The sequence below is a fragment of the Rattus rattus genome, chromosome 11 (assembly GCF_011064425.1).
Source record: "Rattus rattus isolate New Zealand chromosome 11, Rrattus_CSIRO_v1, whole genome shotgun sequence".
Taxonomy (NCBI): Eukaryota; Metazoa; Chordata; class Mammalia; order Rodentia; family Muridae; genus Rattus; species Rattus rattus.
The window spans coordinates 88,852,138-88,873,719 of NC_046164.1; the positions used below are offsets into that span (position 1 = coordinate 88,852,138).

Below are 21,582 nucleotides of genomic sequence, written 5' to 3' on the forward strand. Positions count from 1 at the left end.
TGTCCATGCCAGCAGGCCTTAAAGCTCTCCATGGTTTCTGTATGTGCTCTGTTTCTCAGGCCTCCCTCTTGTTGCTTGCTTTTCTGTTTGATCGATCGTTTCTCAGGACAGGATTTCTTTGTGTAGTCGTGGCTGTCCCGGAACTGGCTGCGTAATCGCCTGCCTCTGCCTCTCCAGTGCTGGGCTTCAAGGCGTGCTCCACGGCTGCCCAGCCCTTGCACTCTGAATATTCTTGAAGAAAGTAGCCGGCCCTTCCTAGTCTTTGCTGTGTTTTTCTTTTGGAGTATAATTAAAGCAAAAGAGCAAGGCTGGTAACAGGCAATTCAGAATTTAGCTGGGCGTGGCAGTCATGCCTGTAATCCCAGCATGTGGAGGATGCAGGCAAGTGGGTCTAAGAACAACGCCCCCCGTGAACTAAACCAAAACGGCAGCAGGCCAGTTGGAGACTTAGCCTTCTCTCTTGGTGACTCGTGAGACAGTCTTGCCTAAGCTTTGCCTAGGACCTCATAATTATATTACATTGTATACATTATATACATTAAGTACATTAATGCATTCCGCTAGTGTTAAACAAAAGTAGTGGGGTTGGTTTGATATGGAATTGAAGCGGCAGAGGGCATTTTGGATGCTGGTCTGTTGAGAAGATTTATTCAGTAAATGCGGCTTCTTCAGTCCTCCAGCCTGACCTATACCAGGATGGAGCTGCGTCTCCTCTCTAAGGCACTACAGTGTGCCCACACACACGAAGTAAATAAGTAAATCTTTAAATAAAACAAAGCGTTTTAACTGCATGGCATCTGAGACGAGGGGTGGATTGGGTGGCCGCTTGTGGAGTCGCACGCAGTGCCCACTGCATGCTGGGGGCAGAGAGGTGTGAGCAGAGTTAGGCGGATCGGCCTCATGCCCCACCCGATGGCTCATCCTGGCATGGTAGGCTCTGCGTGTGTCATCGGCGTGTGTGGGCTGAGCAGCATGAAAGCATGTCACCTTCCTTTGGGGACATACAGAGCAGTGACATAAACAGTGGACCTGCGCCCTTCCACAGAGCGCAAGTGCCTGTCAGGTCTGCCTGGATGCAGGGCTCTCTGTCCGAAGCTAAGGCTTCTGGTGAATGAATCAACTGCAACTTTGTATTTAAGCGTCCTAAGGCTCAGTTGTAGAAATCACTCTAAGCTAAAGCAGTTTATAGAAACTAGCTAGTGTGTGGGCATACTAAAAAGAAAGAGGCAGGCTATATTTAAAAAGTGATATGTTAACGTTTTTCTGATTCATGGTGCTAGATAGGTAGATAGACAGACAGATCACCACACTGTTTCTTCTGAGTTTGTTTTTAGAAATGTGCTTTGGCAAAGAGCCTTCATCTGACATTTAACCAAAGTACTACTGTGAATTTGCAGTGGTGCACATCTCTACTGGTGCAGTAGTGCATAGCAGAGCGGCAGCCCGCTCCAGAGATCGTGCTCTGCAGTCTGCACGCTATACGACTTAAGAGTGGTCACGGTTTCAGGGGTGTGGCGTTACTGTCATGTACCCCACAGCAGCAGATGGACCGTCACCATCCTCATCCACAAAGAAGATAATGTCACAGTGGCTTCCCCAACAGCACAGATTTATTGAGAACTTAGGGTGCTGGGAAGTTTCTTTTGAATCAGCAGAGTATGTGTAGATTTGCCACCATGGGAACTTCACACAGGAAGTTCATGTATGTAGCATACTGGCATTCTATATGCTTGAGTTCTATCTAGAGATTAAATTAAATCTAGGTGTGTCCGACTTGCTTAACGCAAGCATGGTCTATGAAAGTTTCACTTTATACGTTTTTTGCCCTTGTCAGCACTGCCTTTTTTTTTTTTTTTTTTTTTTTTTTTTTTTTTTTTTTTTCACTGCAATGCTGGTATCTCCTTTTCTCATGATTGGGAACCATTAGAATGCTAAGGTGTTCTGTTGAAGTAAGAGCTTTGAATCACCCCAAATCAGATATGTAAGAGCACTGTTGTCGGGCTGGAGAGATGGCTCAGCGGTTAAGAGCACTGACTGCTTTTCCAGAGGTCTTGAGTTCAATACCCAGCAACCACATGGTGGCTCACAGCCATCTGTAATGGGATCTGATGCCCTCTTCTGGTGTGTCTGAAGCAGCTACAGTGAACTCATATAATAAAACAAATAAATATTTTTTTAAAAAAGATGTCAGGATTTAAAAGTCCTCCCTAGCAGGGTGGCAGTAGCACATACCTTTAGTGCCACACATGGGAGGTAGAGGCAGATCTCTGTGAGTTCAAGGCCAGCATGGTCTACAGACTGAGTTCCAGGATAGCTAGGGACACACAGAAAAACCCTGTCTCTAAAAACCTAGGTAGGTAGGTAGGTAGGTAGGTAGGTAGGTAGGTAGATAGATAGATAGATAGATAGATAGATAGATAGATAGATAGATAGAATAGATAGATGTTTTTGCTCATTCTTCCTTTCTTGCCTATTTCATACTCCCTTTTAAAGTTTCATTTACAGTCTTTGGTTTAAAAGGGGAAAGCCAAATATATTGAAAATTAAAAGCAGAGTGGTAGAGGCTCACGCCTTTGACCCCAGCACTTGGGAAGCAGAGATAGGTGGATCTCTGAATTCAAGGCCAGCATGGTCTACAGAGTGAGTTCTAGGACAGATAGGACTACACAGAGAAATCCTGTCCAAAAAAAGGTGGGGGGGGGGAGAAAAGCAAGAGTGAGGCAGGAATGGGTGTTAGCGAGTGTGGTAACACATGGGCCCTGTGATGCTCTTCTCTCTCAAGAGTACAGTTGTCCCTGCTTTGTGCATTCTGAAACACTGGAGTCTCAGAATGAACTGTTTTGTCTACCACAGCCATTTCCTGTCTGCCTCAGTTTCCTTTAATGATCGGCAGTGATACATAGTCTTTGAGACATAAATACCTTGATTTCTCATGATCCTGAGTCATCGGTGGGACCTTTATTACTGAATTCTTCAGGTAAGTTGACTCTGAGGGTTACAGATCTCCTAGGGGTGTTTGCTCACCCATGTAGTGTCCATACTTAACCATCTTAATTCTGTGTGTCTGGGTGGGACACATGGGAAAGATCATCGCTTTCCCAGACCTTCCTCTGCATTTTTCTATTGACCACCTCTCTGGAGTCACCAAGCTAAGTTGTGACCAGTGTGTGGTTTACTATGTTGCCTCTACCCACGTTACAGAAAACCCAACAAATGACTCAAACACCTCTGTTTAGTTTTATTCTGTTTTTCTCTTATGACCTAGGGCATACAGTGGGCATTAAATGTGTGTTTGTTGAATATATGCAGAGATCTGGTTGATTAAGTAGGATGAATTGCTAGAAATGATGCCTGCATTACAGATACAAACAAAGGTTCTGGGCACACATGATCAAGCCCTCTTCTGCCTGAGGTCAAATCTGTTCATACCCATCAGTGACCTGAGGCCATCCTGCCCTCCATACTCACGAATTGTAAGCATCCCTGGCCAGCTTCGATCATGGACATTCTTTTTTTTTTTTTTTTTTTAATTTGTATGGCTTTTATTAGGTGAATTTGTATTTTTATGGTATTTATTAGCTTCTGCCTTTTGCCCATTCTTTTAATGGCAACCTGATTTCAATGTTTTTCCAATTTAGTGTTGATGTTTTCCTAATTTATAGAATCCAAATGGTCTTTGTTGTCTGTGTTGCAAATATTACTCCTAGCTTGTATTTTTTTTCAGTTTTTCTTGCCATTCTTAATATGTTTGATTTAAATGTCTGATTTTTTTTTTTAGCATCATTTTATCTTTTCTCTCTGGCTCATTTGGGAAGATCTTATCTAGTTCTGAAAACAACTGTTCATCTACAATGTCAGTCAGCTTTTCTTATGTTTATGATTTTTATTTGGAAAAATCTTATCTTGTTTTGAAATCACTGCCCATCTACAATATTCATCAGATTTTCTTATGTTTATGATTTGTAATGTTATTTAATGTGTGGCGTGTTGCTTGTTGTATAAACCGAAAGGGCCATGTTCAGTTTTCTCCCGCGCCCATGGTGCACATGCTATCAGTAACACCTTGAAAATACTAAGCCTTTGTAGTTAGTAGGGTTGCTTCAAGTATTTGATAAAGATAATTTTTTTAATGCCAGAACTGAATTCTTAATTATTGTAGTTTTAAAATAATTTGGACTCCTTTTTCAAAAAAAAAAAAATAGTTGGGGATTTAGCTCAGTGGTAGAGCGCTTGCCTAGCAAATGCAAGGCCCTGGGTTCGGTTCCCAGCTCCGAAAAAAAAAAAAATACTTTTGAGAGGCTAGAGAGATGGCTCAGTAGTTAAGAGCACGTGTTGCTCCTGCAAAGGTCTTGGGTTCCATTTCCAGTACCCACATGAAAAAAATTCATACACATAAAATAAAAATAAATAAATCTAAAATAAGTCATTTAAAATTATTTTTGAAACAAGTGTGATGGTGCACTTTAATCCCAGCACTCCAGAGGCAGAGACATGGGGATGTCTGTGAGTTCAGTTATCAATGGGCTCTACACAGTAAATTCCAGGCCAGCCACAGCTACATGGCTTGGGGGGTGTGTGTGTGTGTGTGTGTGTGTGTGTGTGTGTGTGTGTGTGTGTGTGTGTGTGTGTGTGTGTGTATCCTCCATTGGTTCTAAGTAAATTCTAAGACCATTCTGTGTCAGGTTTAGGAATAGTTATAGATTTAATGTCCTCTTGCCTTTCTTCCATGCAAAATATCTTCCTGACTTCTGCAGCCTTCTGTTGATCTCTTTGATCTTCTGTGGGGCCATTTTCTCCTGGAATTTAACCACACATACTCGTCGGTATCCTGTGGGTTGTTTTGTTTTGTTTGTTTGTTTTTTGTCTTATTTTGTTTCCTTACCTCCCTGTCTTTGTCAGGCTGCTCCATGTGCCTGTAGTAAACTTGATCAGTGTCCTTGGCTGACAGCCCTAAAATTGCACCTCAGTGCCTGCTTCCTCACTGTCCTGGCTTTGTGGTCTCTCTGCTTGCTAGCTTGGGCACATTTCAGTCACCATGTGGATCACAGTATCACAGTGGATCTCTTTCCTGAGAGCTCTGGAGAAGCATCTCTTGTGCATTTTGTTGTCTTTTTTTTTTTTTTTTTGTGGTTGTACTAGGAGTTAAATCCAGGCCTCAGACGTGCTAGGCAAGAGTTTTCCCACTGCTGTCCCTCATCCTCCCCTCCATTTTGAATGTCAGTATGGACCATGCTACCACCTGATAGTTTGTGATATGAATGGATTGGAGGAAAATATTCAAGAATAGAAATTTGAAAATAGATTGTCATGATGATCATGGTGAAAAGACAAATTAGGGGCTCGACTAGGGCTGTGGCAGGAGAGACAGGGTGTGCTTGGAAAGCAGCAGGAGAAAGCGTGGGTGAGTATGAGGACGGGAGCGTGACTCTCTGAAACCCCAGTTTCCAACCCAGACACCAGTGGGTGCGGGCGGCTTAGCTGTTTGTGGGAGTTCAGAAGAGGCACAAATTTAAGGAGGATATGACTAGGCTGGTTTTATTTAGTTAGCATTTCTTTATTTGGAAATGGGGCAAGGCAGGTGCATGTATGGCTTTTGTGTGGAGGTCAGAGGACGGCTTGAGGGATCCCCTGGTTTGAACTGAGGTCCTCAGGCTTGGTGGTTAATGCCTTTTTACCTGCCGATTAATCTCACCATCTCCATGGCCAAGTTTAGATGTGTTGTGAGTTGGACATGTCCTTAGATAACCAATGGAGATAGACGACACGGAGGGGAGTATAAACAGGCAAATTATACAGTTACTGTTGCAAGGAACAGTGTTTGGAGATTGGAACAGTATGCTACTAATAATTTTGGCATGTTAACAGACGTATTCCAGGAATGGCTCTGATTTGGACTAGGATGCATGTATGGTCTGCCTACGTTAAAAAAGAAAAAGAAGAAAGAAGCATAAGGCCGGAGCGAGGTCATTGGTGCATAGGTGCCCTGAGAGTGGGTGCAGTTAGCACAGTGGCCTGCGGAGAGTTCTCCTTACAGGTGGGAATCCTAACCAACCACCGCTGTTGCTTACCCCACTCCAGTGCACACATCCCCCTGGCCTCGGACTGTAGCCAGAGCTTATTGGGAGGAGTTTTGCTTGTTTTAATTCTGGGTGCTGGAGATAGCTCATGGTAGAGCACATGTCCAGTGTGTACAGTGGTGGGATTGATCTGCAACCTGGACGGAAAAATCTGGAGCTGCAGGTTTCTGACAAGGCCGGAGGGAGAGGAAACAGCAAAGTACAATGGGCAGAGTGGGAAGAGCTGGGAGACTGCAGCTCACCAGAAGAGCCAGCAGGAGGTGGGCAGTGGCAGCAGCCGAAGAAGCGTCATGACATGAACCTGGACCCTGGACCCTGGACCCTGTTCTGGGCTGGCCAGTGCAGTTGTTTCGGAGCAGGAACCAGAGTGAAACTGTGAAGGGTAAAGACAGGAAGAGCTACCTGCGCCCACCATGGAACAGCCTTCCCCTGGGGGAGGAGTCCTCCTGTGTTAAGGTAGAGCCCACCGAGTCGGTGTTTTGTTGTCTGCTAGAAGGTGACACTAACGTTCAAGGGATTTAAGAAATGCCAGTCTGTAGTCTGCTTTCTGTCAGGAGGGAGTGCCTGTGTTGTGGTTGAGCGTCAAACCAACCACAGTAGATTCCAGAAGAAAAGGAGAAAGAAAAGCACTAGCTAGTTGTCCCTGTGTTTGGTTGGCTTGAAGTCTTAAGTTTCTTCTTTCTCTTAAGACTGGAGATGGACATCTTGAAAAGAATATGAACGTGTCTTCTGGTTGCTCCGCTTTCTTAAAATGTCAAGGATAAAATGTTGATAATCCATCAAACTAGATTTTCATGGGCTGGTAACTGCATCTTTATTAAAAGGGGTAGAAACAAACAGTTCAGGTGAGCACATTCTTGTAAATGTGTGTGTGTGCATCCGCATGTGGTGTCATACATATTGGATGGGAAACAGGAGTTTTATTGTTTGTTGGTTTTGAGACACTTCCTCTGGATAGACCTAGCTGGTCCTGAACTCATGATCCTCTTGCCTCAGTGTCCCAGGCACTAGCACCACAAGCATGTGGTCTTAGTTATGGTTTCCATTGCTGCAATGAGACATCATGACCAAAAGCAGGTTGGGGAGGAAAGGGTTTATATTTGGCTTATACTTCAGATCACAGTCCATCATTAGAGGAAGTCAGATCAGGAACCTGGAGGCAGGAGCTGGTGCAGAGGCCATGGAGGGTGCTGCTTACTGGCTTGCTCCCATGGCTTGATCTCTTGTAGAACCCAGGACCACTAGCCCAGGGATGGCCCCACCCACAGTGGGCTGGGCCCTCCCCATCAGTCACTAATTAACACCCTACTGGCATGTGTGCAGTCTGATCTTAGAGAGGCATTTTCTCAATCGAGGTTTCCTCCCCTCAGATGACTCTAGCTTGTGTCAAGTTGAGATAAAATTAGCCAGCACAAAGTGTGTACCGTCATGCCTGGCAAAAGCAAATTTTTAAGAAAAAAGAAGAAAAGTTTTTGAAAAGCATTTAAGACAGCGCAGCAACATTACAATAGCACATTGCCTTGTTTTCTTTCTGGTCCTTCTGTCTCACAGAAATTTTTGTAAATTTACTTCCTCAGAGGGGAAAAAGCAAGGACACAAGCAGGAGAATGGGAAATGCTTCATGGCTCTGAGAGGCCTCAGCATGCTCTGAGAAGGAGAGGCCTCAGGCGTGCTGTGGGGCGAACAAAAGGCTGTTGTGAACTGTGGGCAAGAGCTGGTGAGAGTTTGTATTCTGTGGGAGTTATTTCCTGTTGTTGACTAGAGTTCTTTATTTAGAACCACCTAGCTTCGAATGCCTGCTAGCTTGCAGAGAAGCGTGTACTTAGGCTTGTTTCAAGACAGTCTCTTTGAAAATGAGTCACACTACTCATACACTCCGACAACATGATGTGCACAGACATCAAGATCGGGTGTCAGTACGCACAAAGGAAGAGCCCAGCTCTGTCGGTGCAGTGAGTGGCTACCTGAATATCCCTGAGAAAAATACTGGGTATATGCGAGGGGGGTCTGGGGGTGGAGGCTAGTTTCCATTTTAAAACAACATATCGGATCTAGTGGCAAGTATCTGTAATCTCAGCCACTCTGGAGTCTGAGGCAGGAGGACAGCAAGTTTTAGGCAAGCCGTGACAACTTAGCAAGACTGTCTCCATACTAAAATGTCAAAGACAGTAGACGACAGAGATTCAACCCAACAGCAAAGTGCTTGCCTACTTTTGTGTGGCCCTTGGTCCAACTCCAGAGCAACAAGACAAAGTAAATAAGGAGATAAAAGAATAAATGTATATGTTAAATAAATTCTTTGGAGTCTTGAGAAGATAGCCAAATGACCTTCATATTTCGAGAAAGTTTAGGATCTTTCTGGCATGGTAGACATTAGCTAGCAATCGAGAAATGAGCCCCGTCGGACTCCCTTCTCCTTAAGAACTTCAGGTTGCTGTAACATTGCCGTGAGCTTTGTGCTTATTCTTTTTGAACCAGGGTCTCACTACGTAACCCAGACCTTGAACTTGGCACCTTCATGTCTCGAGTCAGGCACTCAGATTACAGACATGTGACACCATGCTTCCTGCTCGGCCCTTTATCAAGAATATAATTATACTTTTAATGTAAGACAATACCTCAAAACTAACGAGAGAGACAATTACCGTAAAGCCATGGGAGATAATGAGAGTCTACATATGTCCAGTATTCGTTATTTTATTTTTATGTGTATGTATGTCTGTGCACACATATGTGTGCATGGTGCCTTTGGAGGTGAGAAGAGGGCATCAGATCTGGGAACTGGAGTCAGAAGGTAACTGTGAGCCATCGCGTGGATGCTGGGAACTGAACCTGGCCCTGAACCCAGCAACAGGCTCTTAACTGCCAGGTTTCTCTCTGGCCCCGTCCTGGCTTTAACAGACACCAGAGACTGCAGGTAAAAGTCTCCTATGAGTTCGGCATTATGGGATTCATAAAGAAAAAGGAGAAGAAAATGTATATCTAATTTATTCTGAAACAATAAATTAGAATTTTTAAATTGTAACACATTTTTTTGGTTTTGATGTTTTTAAAAGAAATCAAACTCTCTAGACTCTGTGAGTGTTTCCTCAACTCTCCCCCTCCTCCTCTCCTTAACAGTGGCCACTGTTTTCCTAAACTCTCTATCTGTCCTGTAACTCGTATGGTCCCCATGTATGCCCTTGTAAGACAGTACAGCGCATGCTTCGGCGTGCTCGGTTTTGAGGCAGAGTCTCACTGTGTCCCTGGCTGGCCTGGAACTCACAGAGACCCACCTGCCTCTCCCTCCCCAGTGCTAGGGAGTGCTAAAGGCATGTGCCCCCACTTTATATACCGCTGTCTATGGGCGGAGTTATGTAGGTACATCTTGTAGCCTGCTTTATTGTCTTGAGCTGTTTTTTGAGAATTGACATATGTTGATATGTGTGTGATGTTAGTTCTTCGAAAGTGTTGAGGTGCATTGATTTGCCCTCATCTTGAGGAATCTTAATGCTGTTTCCAGTATTTGCTGTTCTAAGTAGTGAATTGGTTTTTGTCTTTTTTTTTTTTTTATTTTAAACTCTTGTGGCTCCATGGTGATAAAAACAAAATTTTCTAGACTCTGGACATAGCTCTTCCATCAAGAACTCTTCAAGAGAACTAATGCCCAGTGCCACAGGAGTCCATTAGAGTCTTGTCCTGTAGTTGAATATTTGCCAGAACATCACTGGCTTTACACCGTCCTGGAGACCCGAGGGTATGCTTTCTAAGTCATTTTCTGTAGGACTTACTTTTCTGTTGAACACTACTTAAGAAAGGCTTACATGTGTGTAGGTATGAGTGTGCCCCTCAGCTTATAACTGAGTCATTGCCAATTGTTTCCAAAGTGTGCGTGTGTGTGTCCCCCCGTCTGTCCAGGTTGACACTGCAATGTTCTCAGTCCCCTTTACGTATTTGTCTGCGTGTGTATGTGTGGTATGCATCTGCGTATTTCACGTGTGCAGGTGCATGTGTGGGCACATGTGGAGACCTGAAGTTGATGTTCACTGTCTTCCTTGGTCACTTCCTAATTTGTACATGGAGACAGGGCCTCTCACACAACTCAGACCTTTCATCTAGCTGGTCTAGCTATCCGACTTACCCTGGGTATTTCCTGTCTCTGCCATCAAGCGCTGAGATTTTCAGTGGCCGTCTCTAACACCTGCTCACTTTCCATGGGTTCAGAGGACCCAGGCTCTCCTCACACACGTCACCTGCCTGTCCTTCCTGTCCTTCCACCATATACTTTTTTCTCTGGAGACAGGCTTTCTCTGTATAGCCCTGGCTGCCCTGAGATTCACTCTGTAGACCAGGCTGGCCTCAAACTCACAGAGATCCACCTGCCTCTGCCTCGTGAGTGCTGGGGTTAAGGGACTGTGTCACCACGCCTGGCTCCTCCACCTTTGTGAGATAAATCCTCTCTCTGAACCCGAAGCCCTGTTTCGCCTAGACTAGCTGGTCAGAGGTCCGGGGACCCACATGTCTAGAGGCGCCCCACTGCTGGAGCTGTGCAGAGGCAGAGGGCGGACACATCCCAGACCTTCTGCGCTTTACCCTCGGAGCTGTCCCCTCAGATCCAGCACTCTTTTTCCTGTCATAATCATTTATCAGAATATGATTTTGTTTTTTGGTTTTTCCGTTTGTTTGTTTGTTTGTTTGTTTGCCTTTAATCCCAGCACTCAAGAGGCAGAGGCAGGTGGATTTCTGTGAGTTCAAGACCAGCCTTGTCTACAGAGGGAGTCCCAGGATAGCTAGGGCTATAGAGGGAGATCCTGTCACAAATAAAACAAAACTGACTAACCGACAGACAGACAGACAGAAAGCTAATTCAAGAATTCCTTATGGATTCTGAGTACTTTGTCCAGTGTGTGGACCTCATATATAATTTGATAATCCTTACCTTGCCTTTAACTTCAGAATTAAGTTACTTTGTTTAATGGATACTTAGCTTTCAATGTGACCAGAGTTATTGATTGTTCAACCTGTAGTTTGTGCTTTGACTATCTTTTTTTTCTTTTTGAAGTTGTACATAAATGACTCATCCAAGGAGACATTAATGAAGGGACTTTACAGATGGGACAGTTGGGACGTGGAACACCAGTGATAACAGGAAGCAGCTACTGACTGTCTGTCCAAAGTGGAAGCAGGGAGGAAATGGTTTTGCGTGGGCAAAGCCTCCAGAAAACACAGGAGGAATCGACGGCCTGACGGAAGGCCACACAGAAGCAACTGTGGTTATGGAAATTCCAAATATGAAAAAATTATAAATTAAAGGCTTTCAATTTCAAGCAAAGGACTAGGATTACATTGTATTTTATTTTATTTCATTTTATTTTATTTTATTTTATTTTGGGACAGGGTCTCTGTGTAGCTTAGAGCAGCCTAAATTTTTACTATGTAGACCAGGCTGACTGGTCTGAAACTCATGGAGATGCTCCTGCTGCCCCTTGTGCCAAGGCTGGAACAAAGAAAGCTGAGGTTAGTGTGTGCTGGCTGAAGGCCTTGCCACCATCCCCACCTGCCCGTTTTTAAACAACAATTCTACACGCAGTACCAAGGAAAGGTAATGTTGGGTTGGGGATGCGGCTTCGTGGCTGGCAGCTCACCTCGTCAGCATGCGTGAGACCCTGGGTTCTGTCCCCACAGCAGTGGGAGGGACCTGTATCCTTGCCTGTGTTTCCCACAGACGTGCCCATTAAAGTCTTGAATTTTCACCTTCTCAAAGCAGAAATGTTACAGTCATGGTTTAAAAAGATGATTTTAATATATCATCTTATAAGCATTGTGCTGTTCTTGCTCAAAGGGTCTTTCTTTACAATTTCCATTTGTTTGTTGTTGAGATGCAGGGTCTTTACATGTGCCCCAGGCTGCCTTACTCTCCTGGTCTAAGGTATCCATATCTGCCTGCTTTTTACTTCCTTGTGGCTAAGACCATAGGTGTGCCCTATGGATGGTGTGCCCTCCCACATCCATCTCTCATAGGTGCTTAGAAGATGATTTCAGACAGTTACTACGGTGGATATAAAACTATGATAGAAAATACAATTTAGTCTAGCTAATCATTAAATGTACTTGATTTTAGAACACAAGAGACATCTGGCATTAGAGTAATGCTTTGACAAAAATATTATTTCTATCATTTAGGCAAGTTCTCTTTGCAATTAAAATTGAGAGCTAGTTTTGTTGCTGCTGTTGTTTTTGGACAGGGTCTCACTGTAGCTCTGGCTACCCCGGAACTCACTGTGTAGGTCAGGCTGGCCTGAAGTTGATTGCTGATTTTTACAGCATGTTTGATTACTGGCATCTAATTTTTTTGAGATTTATTTCTTTTCATTTTATTTGGATGAGTGTTTTGAATGAGTGTCTGTGCAGCATGTGTATGCCTGGTAGCCTCCTGAGGTCAAAGACAGTCTGGGATCCCCTGGTACTGCTGTTACTGATGGCTGTGGGCTGCTGTGTGGGTGCTGAGAACTGAACCTAGGTGCTCCTGAAGAGCAGCCAGTGTTGTTAACCATCGAGCCCCCTCTCCAGCCCCTGAATGCTATGTCTGTATATATGACTTACCAAGTAGGACGTCTACATGTGTTAACATTCAAAGTGTACTTTGTAAGTGCAGTTAGTTCCTTTAACTAGGTTCAACTTGAATTAGATAGTACAGAAATGCTAAAAAGTAGTCATGAATACAATATTATATTACAGTGGTGATCTGTGGTCACGATAGTTTGAAAACGCTGTGTGAGTATTTAAGCTTATACACAAAAAAATGCATGTACACACAAACACATACATGCACGTGCGCATGCATACACACTCATTCACACACATGTACACAGTTGGAACAGGACAAGAAATGGTCTGTAGTTCTTTATTTGGGAGCAGAAGCAGCAGGAATATATGAGCCCTTAAGTTTAAAACTAGGCTGTGTAAAATATTACTACCCATTTGTTAATAAATTTATATCTATAAAGGATTAACCCTGTGATTTCTCCACTTCTTCTTCCAGTCCTTAGGAAGTACACACTCAGTGACCACTTCCTATGCCACATGCTGACCTGGAGGCTAGTGATGGGGTGACAGACAGAAAGGCTAGTTTGTGAGCAGCTTGGAGATTAGTGAAGGGCTGGTGGGTGTACTGATGATGATTTGTTCTGTGGTTGGGGTTGTTTATTCTATGGGTTAAAATAAGGCCAAGGACAGACAGGGTTGGAGTTTTTGGTAAGAGAAATAATTGTTTTTTATCTATGCCCAGTCTATGTTTGGGTCTCAGTGACGCCTAGTGCTGGCATGCATCATTTCCGTCTGTCCTTATACCCTAACTCGGGCTCTCTTCCTTCCTGAGCAAAAAGCACCTTGCCTCTCAAGGTGCCTTCTTGCTTCCAGAGATCTTCAACGAAGGGTAGGCCATGCAGTCTTGAGGTCATCTTTGTCCCTGGGTGTCAGCTTGTTAGAGTTGAGTGTCAGGCCCTCCTGATTTCCTTTCCTCTGTGCAGACATGGAGAGCTGCACCTGCCCTGTGTGTGGTCGAGCAGTGTGCTGTGAAGGTAAGCAGGTCCGTGAGGGAAGCCTGGGGAAATGCCCTACTCTCCTCCAGACTTTGAGACCAGAAGATGGTTTGAGTGATTATCTGGACATGAAAAGGTTTGAGGAACTTGTCTTATTGAAGAGAACACATTATTACCGTTTATATTTCTACCTCCATTTAGAACTGTGTGAAGGTGGATTTGTTTTATATTCTTCTAGACAAGCTGAGCAACTTACAAAACATTATGTCTTATTTTCAGCCCTAAAACTCCTCCACAAGACTAAGGGGAGTGAAAGTTCCCATTCAGAGACTGCTCGCTCCTAGAAAGGGCTCCAGAAACCAGAGTCCAAAGTACTGTTTTCGCCAGGTACAGAAGCAAGCTCAGCAGTGCCAAGATTCTAATACTGCCTCCCAGTGCTGGGGCTGTCCGAGCATATAACCCAGTGCTCGCTTCAGTAGAACCCATGATGATCTGAGATCTGTGACACAACAGATTGAGACTCAAAAGTCCCAGACTGTGCTAGCTAGATGGCTCAGTGGTTAGGTTGTGCTAGCTAGGTGGCTCAGTGGATACATGTGCTAGCTAGATGGCTCAGTGGATAGGTGTGCTAGCTAGATGGCTCAGTGGATAGGTGTGCTAGCTAGATGGCTCAGTGGGTAGGTGTGCTAGCTAGATGGCTCAGTGCATAGGTGTGTTCGTTGGGCAAGCCTGGGGTATCTGAGTTTGATCCCTGGATCCATAGTGCAAGGAGAAAACAGAGTTCCAGAAATGGAGTTGTAAATCTTTGAATTCTTTGTGAAGAACCTTCACCTACCTGGCCCTTCTGACATTGGTCATCGGAAGTGTGTGGAACCCAGGTGTTCTGAGTGTAAGAAGAGCATCCCTGCTAAGGATTAGGTAGATACACTCCTCCCTCGATGTGACGTAGAACCAGTGTGTGGAGACTGGCAGGTAGTGCTGCATTGAGAAATGGCAAAGTTTTGGGTTTTTTTTTTTTTTCTTCCTCAAATGTTGTTTTAAAGATTGTGTTCTGTGCTAAGATTTAGACACTGTCAGATTTTTAGAAAAAGAAAAGACCTAACATTTTATAAAAGGAGGAAGAGGAAGAGGGGAAGGGGGAGGGAGAATAAGAGGGGGAGGGGGGGGGAGTAGAGCTTGTAGCCGTTATGCCACAGTCTGTAAGTGTGGTAACTTTCAGAAAGAGACCCCTACCTTAGGGCTGCAGCTCTGCTTGGGTGAATTGAGACTTGGAGGAGGAGGAGAAAGGCCTGACAGAGCAGAGGACAGAACACAATGACAGGAGTACATTAGTTTATTTGGTCTTTGGGCATGAGGAAGGCTTTCCTCTAACACTGTTAGCTGTCTGCTGGCCTTCACATCCATAGGAATCCCTGCTGGTCACAGACGAGATGTGACTTCCAGAATTTGATCTTGAAAACCCGTCCCAAGTTTTCTGGTATCATGGTAAGTCAACCGTTAATATCTCATGTTTTCCATGAGAAAAGCCCAGTCTTTTCTATACAGTGGCTTCATAACTGAAATATTTTGTCTTTTTTTACTTTAAACTAAGACTAAGAATGTTGCTAGATAGAGGACTGCTAATATTTCAGCTTCAAACCTAGACTAGAATTAAGTTGAAAGAGAAATTGAGGAAGTTTTTGAAGCTTGTCTTTGTTTTCAGACTGTGGTTATAGCTCAATAGCTGACCCTGAGTCCCATCCTCTCTACACACAAAGCATACATAGATACCAATAACTAAATAATGTTTGTTTCTTGGTTCATATATCTGACTTGTCCCTTGTTTTTCTTGCCATGCTAATTAAGTGCTAAAAGCACCCATCAGTTAGTGCCCTACTGTACTAGTCTGTAAGACATAAGGCCATACATAGCATTTCAGAGGAGAAGCAGGGACTGTAAACTGGTATCCAGGACTCAGCCATGAGAGGAGAGAGCTTTCTGGATGAGCTCATGATTTTAGAGTTTCTAAAAGAAACTGAAGAAAAGGAATGCCTCTGCTCTCCCTAAACTGATATGCTCCTCAGAGTTAAATGTGACCTACTACGTTGTGATGGAGAAATTCTGAATTCTTGATGAAGCCCTAAGATTAAGATTATTTTAAATGGGCTTTTAAAATTTATAAACCAAACATACAGGTTCACTTAGCACTTCTCGATCATTCTGTAGAAGTAACTAATATTTTTCTCTAAAAAGAAAAAAAAAAAGTTCAGGCCCAGCATGGTTGTGTATAGCTTTACCCCCAGCAGAGGCAGGGGCAGGGGCAGCGGCAGGGACAGGGACAGGGACAGGGACAGGGGGATCTCTTTGAGTTTGAGGCCAACCTGGTCTACATAGTTTCAGGACAGATGGAGCTATGTAGAGAGAGCCAGTCTCAAAGTCAAAACACCCTTCTTGGTCACTGAGCATACGTCAGAAGTTCAGGGAAAGTGTCCTGAAAAGACGGTGCAGCAGTTAGAGTGCAGGCTACTCTTGTAGAGGACCCCAGATTGGTTCCCACCACCACAGCCGCTCGCTCAGGTTTCTGTAACTCCAGTTCCAGAGGACCCAGCACCCTTTTCTGAGCGCCATTGAGCCAAGGCATGCACATGGTTCACAGAAGTTCAGGGAGCTCTTCCTTCATCTTCGAATGTCTCAGATTAGGCGGAACTAGCTGGATTGCTGTGCCGACCTACATAGAGTCCAGCCTGAGGAGACGGAGCGGGAAGACAAGTACCTGACGTTGGACGGCACTGGCAGCTGTCGAAGCTACCACTTCACACTGACTGATTGGGCGGATACACCAGATTCTAGACGTTGGTGAAATTGTAACGCGTGCACTGATAAGCTATCAAGCCTTCAAACACAAAACTCTGTGATGTCTCACCCGGAGGTAACCTTGGGCTCCTTTCCTCCGAACTCAGACTTGAGACAGCAAGTGTTCGTTCTGTGGACACACTGAGATGTCCCTTTCATATTGGCTTTTCTTTTGTGCAGGAACACTGTATTTAGGAAGCCATCTGTTAAGAAATAGCCAAGTGTCATTAAATTCCCCATCTTTTTGCTAACTTCAACTCATGAATAACAGTTTAATTCATATTAAATTCAACAGAACTAGATACCTCTGGCCTCCCACAAAGACCCCACAGGAAGATTAGTGCAGCTTCTATTTCAATGGCAGTTTCTCAAAGTGAGCACTCAGTCTAAGTGAGTGGGTGGTTAGGGAGCCGTGAGGAGTTGGTGTTGTCTCCAAACGCAGAACTCTAGAAATGAAAAATACCTTGGCTCTCCAGCAAAATGTTTGAAAGGTTATGCCACTGAGCAAGACCTCATAGGGCCATGAGCATACTTTATGTGATGCTGTTTTAAATGCTATTATAATGACATGCCAAAGAGATAAACAATCAGCTAATATTGGTTATACCTCATGAAATATCTGTATGAGATTTTGATAATATCAAGGATTCACTAAAAACAGCAACCAAAAACCCTTTTTACTTCCCTAATTGGTAAAACCAGACATTGTCTCCTTACCGGTTAGCACACATTATAATAATAGTTGTTATAATTAGAGACACATTCTCACTGTTTAGTCCTGACTGGCCTACAACTGTGTATGTAGACCAGGCTGGCCTTGAACTGAGATCTGCTTGTCTTTGCCTACCTAGTGTAGAGAGGTCCCACAACTGCTGCTGGTTCACGTTTAATTTTGATAAGATCATCAGCTCGATTGACAACAAATCATTACAGAACAGTTTAAGTTGGACTAAATTTGTCTTGATGTTTAAGCCCTTATGTTGGTCTTAAAGCTTTATCATCCTTAAATACAACTAGTGTAGTGGACCATTAAACAGCAAAGTAGTCTGAAGAGAAATTATTGATTGGAGTGGCAGCCAAAAATTTAAGGTACCTGAATATCTTTTGTAATATCTTTATGTAGAATGTACATGTCATTTTAAAAGTAATCATAAATGTTCCACTTGAGCTGTCCCTGGCCTCTTAGTGCTCTTAAATTCAAACCACTTAGATACACGCTTTCGTGCTAATACTAAGGACGGTATAAAGCCCCTGCTGGGTTTGAGTAGTTAAAAACACTAGGGTTTTGTTGTTGTTGTTGTTGTTGTTGTTGTTTTAAGGGGAAAGATAAGGCTATCAGCTTGAAACTTGTGGCAGAGGACCACGCCTCTGGCTCTCTGTGTTCTCCATCTCCCTCTAGTTGGCTACTTGGTCTCCAACTCTGGTCTGTCCGCCTCCAAAGGTACTATTTGGTGACCCATTTCAACTGTCGAACTTCCCTTCTGTCGTCAGCTGCAGATGGAGCCCTTGACCCCTCCCCCCATTCCGATATCTCCGAGGGCCATTGGTGGACCCTACCCTCCCGCCAACCGGCCCAAGTGGCCAAATAGTTCGGATGCCTGTCATATTTGTGGTCGTGCTCCTCTGTGGACAGTACCCGCGCTGCCGCCTTTGTCATCACCCGCTCTGTCATCTGCCTGTTTTTCAGTGTGTGAGGGTTAGTAGTGTTAGTAGTAGCCGTCCGGCTCGGGCGCCCCCATTTCTACTTCTCCTATTTTTCCTTTAGTCTACAGAGCCGATTGCTGAAGCTTGGTGTCTGCCGGCCGCTTCCTGAGCGTTCACCCTGCGGGAATCTGCATTTATGGCACCTGGGCGGGTCCGGGGCGGGGCCTGCGAAGCTGAGGCGGGTCCCGACCGGCTAGGGGCGGGGCCTGTGGGGAGCAGGACCTGAGGAAGGGGGTGGGGCGGGGCCTGAGGTTAGATGTAGGAGGGGGAACAGGGTGGGGCCTATACTGCAGGGGCGGGGCCGGCAGGGCGGGGCCCGGCCAAGCAAGGGGTGGGGCCTTCGGGGCCTGGCCGGAGCTCGCCCGAGGCTCGCAGGCGGACGTCACTCCCGCTCGGCGAGTGCTGAAGCACAAGCCGTACCTCTCTCGGCCCGGGCGTCCCCTCCGCCCGCCTCCTGCTTCCTCCCGGCTGCCCGCAGCCTCCTCCACCATTGTATAATGTTCCCGACGCGCAGGCAGAGGACGCCGGAGTCATAGCTCCGGCCTCGCCGAGTTCCCTGCTACCGTCGGCCCCGCGGCGGGGTGCCCCGCATGGAGCGGGCATAGCTTGAGGGGTGGGCGGAAACCCCTCCGATGTGTTAGCTCCGGGCGGACCTGCCTGTGGTGAGTTCCCGGCCGAGCTGGAGGCTCCCCGGGGTTGGGCTCGGGCGGGCGGGGGGCGGTGCTGGGGTGGGCCAGGCGGGAGCCCAAGGCAGCGGAGGCCGGGCCGGGCCGGGCAGGTTGGGGAGCTCCCACCCGCCGCCTGAAGACCCCGGCTGTCACGACCCAGGGCGGGAGCTGTTGCCGTCACGGCTGGCGTGTGTGTGCTCGCTGTGGTGGTTGTGGTGCTGAGAACGTGCGAGACTTTTTTTTTTTTTTAAAGATTCGGGTTTGCTGGCAGGGAGGCTGCTTCACTTTTGAGTTCCGTGTCTGGGTTTGCATCCAACTTGCTATATTGTGTTTCTAGAGTTTCCCGGCGGTTTTGCGTTAAAACAGCTCTCTTCACCCTCTTTTCTTCCATACCCAAGTGACTTGATTTTGGACCCAAATGTATATTAAACTTAACGCCTTCCTGGTTTTTAAATTAGAAATCTACAAGTCATCTTGGTGGTAACCGCCTATGACGGGGCAAGGGGGGGGGGCGCGGCGCTGAGGGGAGCCAGCTGTCCCGACGCGTAGACTTTGTACCATTGACACTGGGCACCCTTCAGAGGAACATTGCGTCGAGAGAAAGTACCGAATTGTTCATATTTTCTTTACCATAAGTTTTCTTTTGCTTTAGCAGACATAGTAGCAGTCAATAGAGTTGAAAATTGAATGCTAAGTTTTGCAGAGCGATGAGACTGTTTTAGAATAACTTTTTGCTCGCATCTAGGTAGTTTCAGGAATAGAAAGTCGGTTTTGCAGGCACTGAATGGAGAAGGGCAGTCAGCAGGGACAGACTCAGAAACAGCAGTTTTTACTTGAGCAGAATCGGTCAAACCCTAGCTGGCTTTCGGAGACAGTCGGTGTTTTCAAGCATTGTTCTTGAAACATGCTTTTGATTTCCTAGTATTTGTTAAGAAGTGTTCAGAACCTGTGGGAAAGGGCCTGGAGGTTGTACTCACCAGTAGGATGGCCCAGGCCCTAACTGTTCAGTTACTTTTTGTAATTTTTGTTACTGACAGGAGCAAGTTGGGCCAGGGCTCCACTTAACCCCGGTTAGGCTCCACGCCGGAGAGCCTTGGGTTCTGCTGCTGGGTTAGTTATTCACCTCATCTAGTGGCTACTTCACCCCAGCCCTTTAATATCTCTGTGTCCTGATTAGAGGGTGAAGACACTAGAGCCCAACTCAGACATGAACACGGATAGTTGTGGATCCTTACTATCCTGATATTTTTATTAAAAAATTCTTTATTAAATAGTACACAGGGCTGGCCTGGGTTGTGGTGGCATACACTTATGTAGGAGTTCAAGACTAGCTTGATCTACACAGTGAATTCAGGGCCATCCAGTGATTATGTTCATGTTAGTGTGCTTTAAAATAATGTCTTTCCTCTCCTAATTAAAATATATTCAACTGTTATGTATGTGTCCATAGACTTGGTAGCTCCCTCCTCCCAAGCCCCCAAGTCTGTTCCTTACTTTATTTCAACAGGTAGGGAGGGGACTCATTTTATAACAACCCACTGTGTGGCAGGAGGTGTCCTAGGAGTAGTTTTATTGTCAGGCAAGTGTCACAGACTGGTAGGTAACAGCTGCTCAGATCAGCTTCTGATAAAAGAACTGAGAAGAGTTTGACTCAGATTTAGAAACTCATTCTGCTCCCACTGCTGAGTTATCCTACTTAACAGCTTTTTAAATTTAATTAAGGAACAGAAATATAAATTTACCTAGTTACTACAACTAAACTATTAACAATGGACATAAAAAACAAGCATAGTTTTTTTCTGTTTTTAAGTCACTTAAATTTACCTGTGATGGCTGGTCCTTATAGGGCCTGGGGGTGGGGGAGCATTTTAAACAGTACTCTCATGGTAAAGTAAAAGTTACCTGGTTCAGTAGTGCCCTTACTCAAAATATGTTACACTCTAGAAACTAAGAAAGGTAAAAGCCACAGCATTGTTACAGGTTTCTTTTGTCGTGGTTTCTTAGTAAAGAGCAATAGTAAAAGTATGAGGGTTTGTTTGGATTTCTGAGATGGGGTTTCTCTGGGTAGGTCCTGTAGCTCACTCTGTAGACCAATATGAGTTTTAATTTCATTCATGTTTTCAAAATGAAGACCTCTTAGCCAAAGTTATTTACGAAAAATAGATAGGCCTTGTATTCAGAAGAGTGAGCTTTAAAATTTAGTATACTGAGAACTTCCCTAGACTTGGCAATTGTGGGTGTTTTCATGTATTGTCTTTGCATATTATGTCAAGTGAAAGCTCTAGTCGAAGTGCGTGTGTGTGTGTGTGTGTGTGTGTGTGTGTGTGTGTGTGTGTTTCTGATTGTCGAGTCCAAAGGTCAAACCTATGCTAAAGATACCAGAGGCCAAGCTTCAGTTTAAGTGAAATGCTTGGTATGGAGAGGGGTGCGGGCTTTCACATTTAGATCTTTTTTTAAAGTTTGTATTTGTTTGTGTGTTGGGGGGGAGGTTATGTGGCATCCGAGGACAGCTTTGTGGGCTCCGCCTTCCTCCAGCTTTTCCATGGGTTCTGGGGATTTAACTCTGCTCTCCAAGCCTGAGTAGCAAGCACTGTCTCTGCCTGAGCTATCTCTCAGGCCCCTTTCTGACTAGAAACACATGAAAGTTTACAAGTGCTGTGGCCGAGTGGATGTGCACAAGTAGAGCATGTTCTACTGCCACTAATAAGTACTCATTAAACATTTTGTAGGAACTTATAGGCTGTAACTTCTCTTTTAAAAGTGTCTGATTATTTAATTTGA

At 45.0% G+C, this 21,582-nt stretch overlaps 1 protein-coding gene across 2 annotated transcripts in view; it reads left to right on the forward strand.

Annotated features, from left to right (window-relative positions):
• Nucleotides 1-21,582, forward strand: part of Sertad2 (SERTA domain containing 2) — an 83,699-nt gene that overhangs the window by 47,117 nt on the left and 15,000 nt on the right. The window contains exon 1 of one of the 2 annotated variants that reach the window (XM_032916055.1): nt 18,494-18,795. The exons of the other annotated variant lie outside the window; for it this stretch is intronic. The gene's annotated coding sequence lies outside the window, so the exon portion shown is untranslated. Of the gene's footprint in view, nt 1-18,493; nt 18,796-21,582 lie in introns of those variants that run through there. 2 annotated transcript variants of the gene reach the window in all.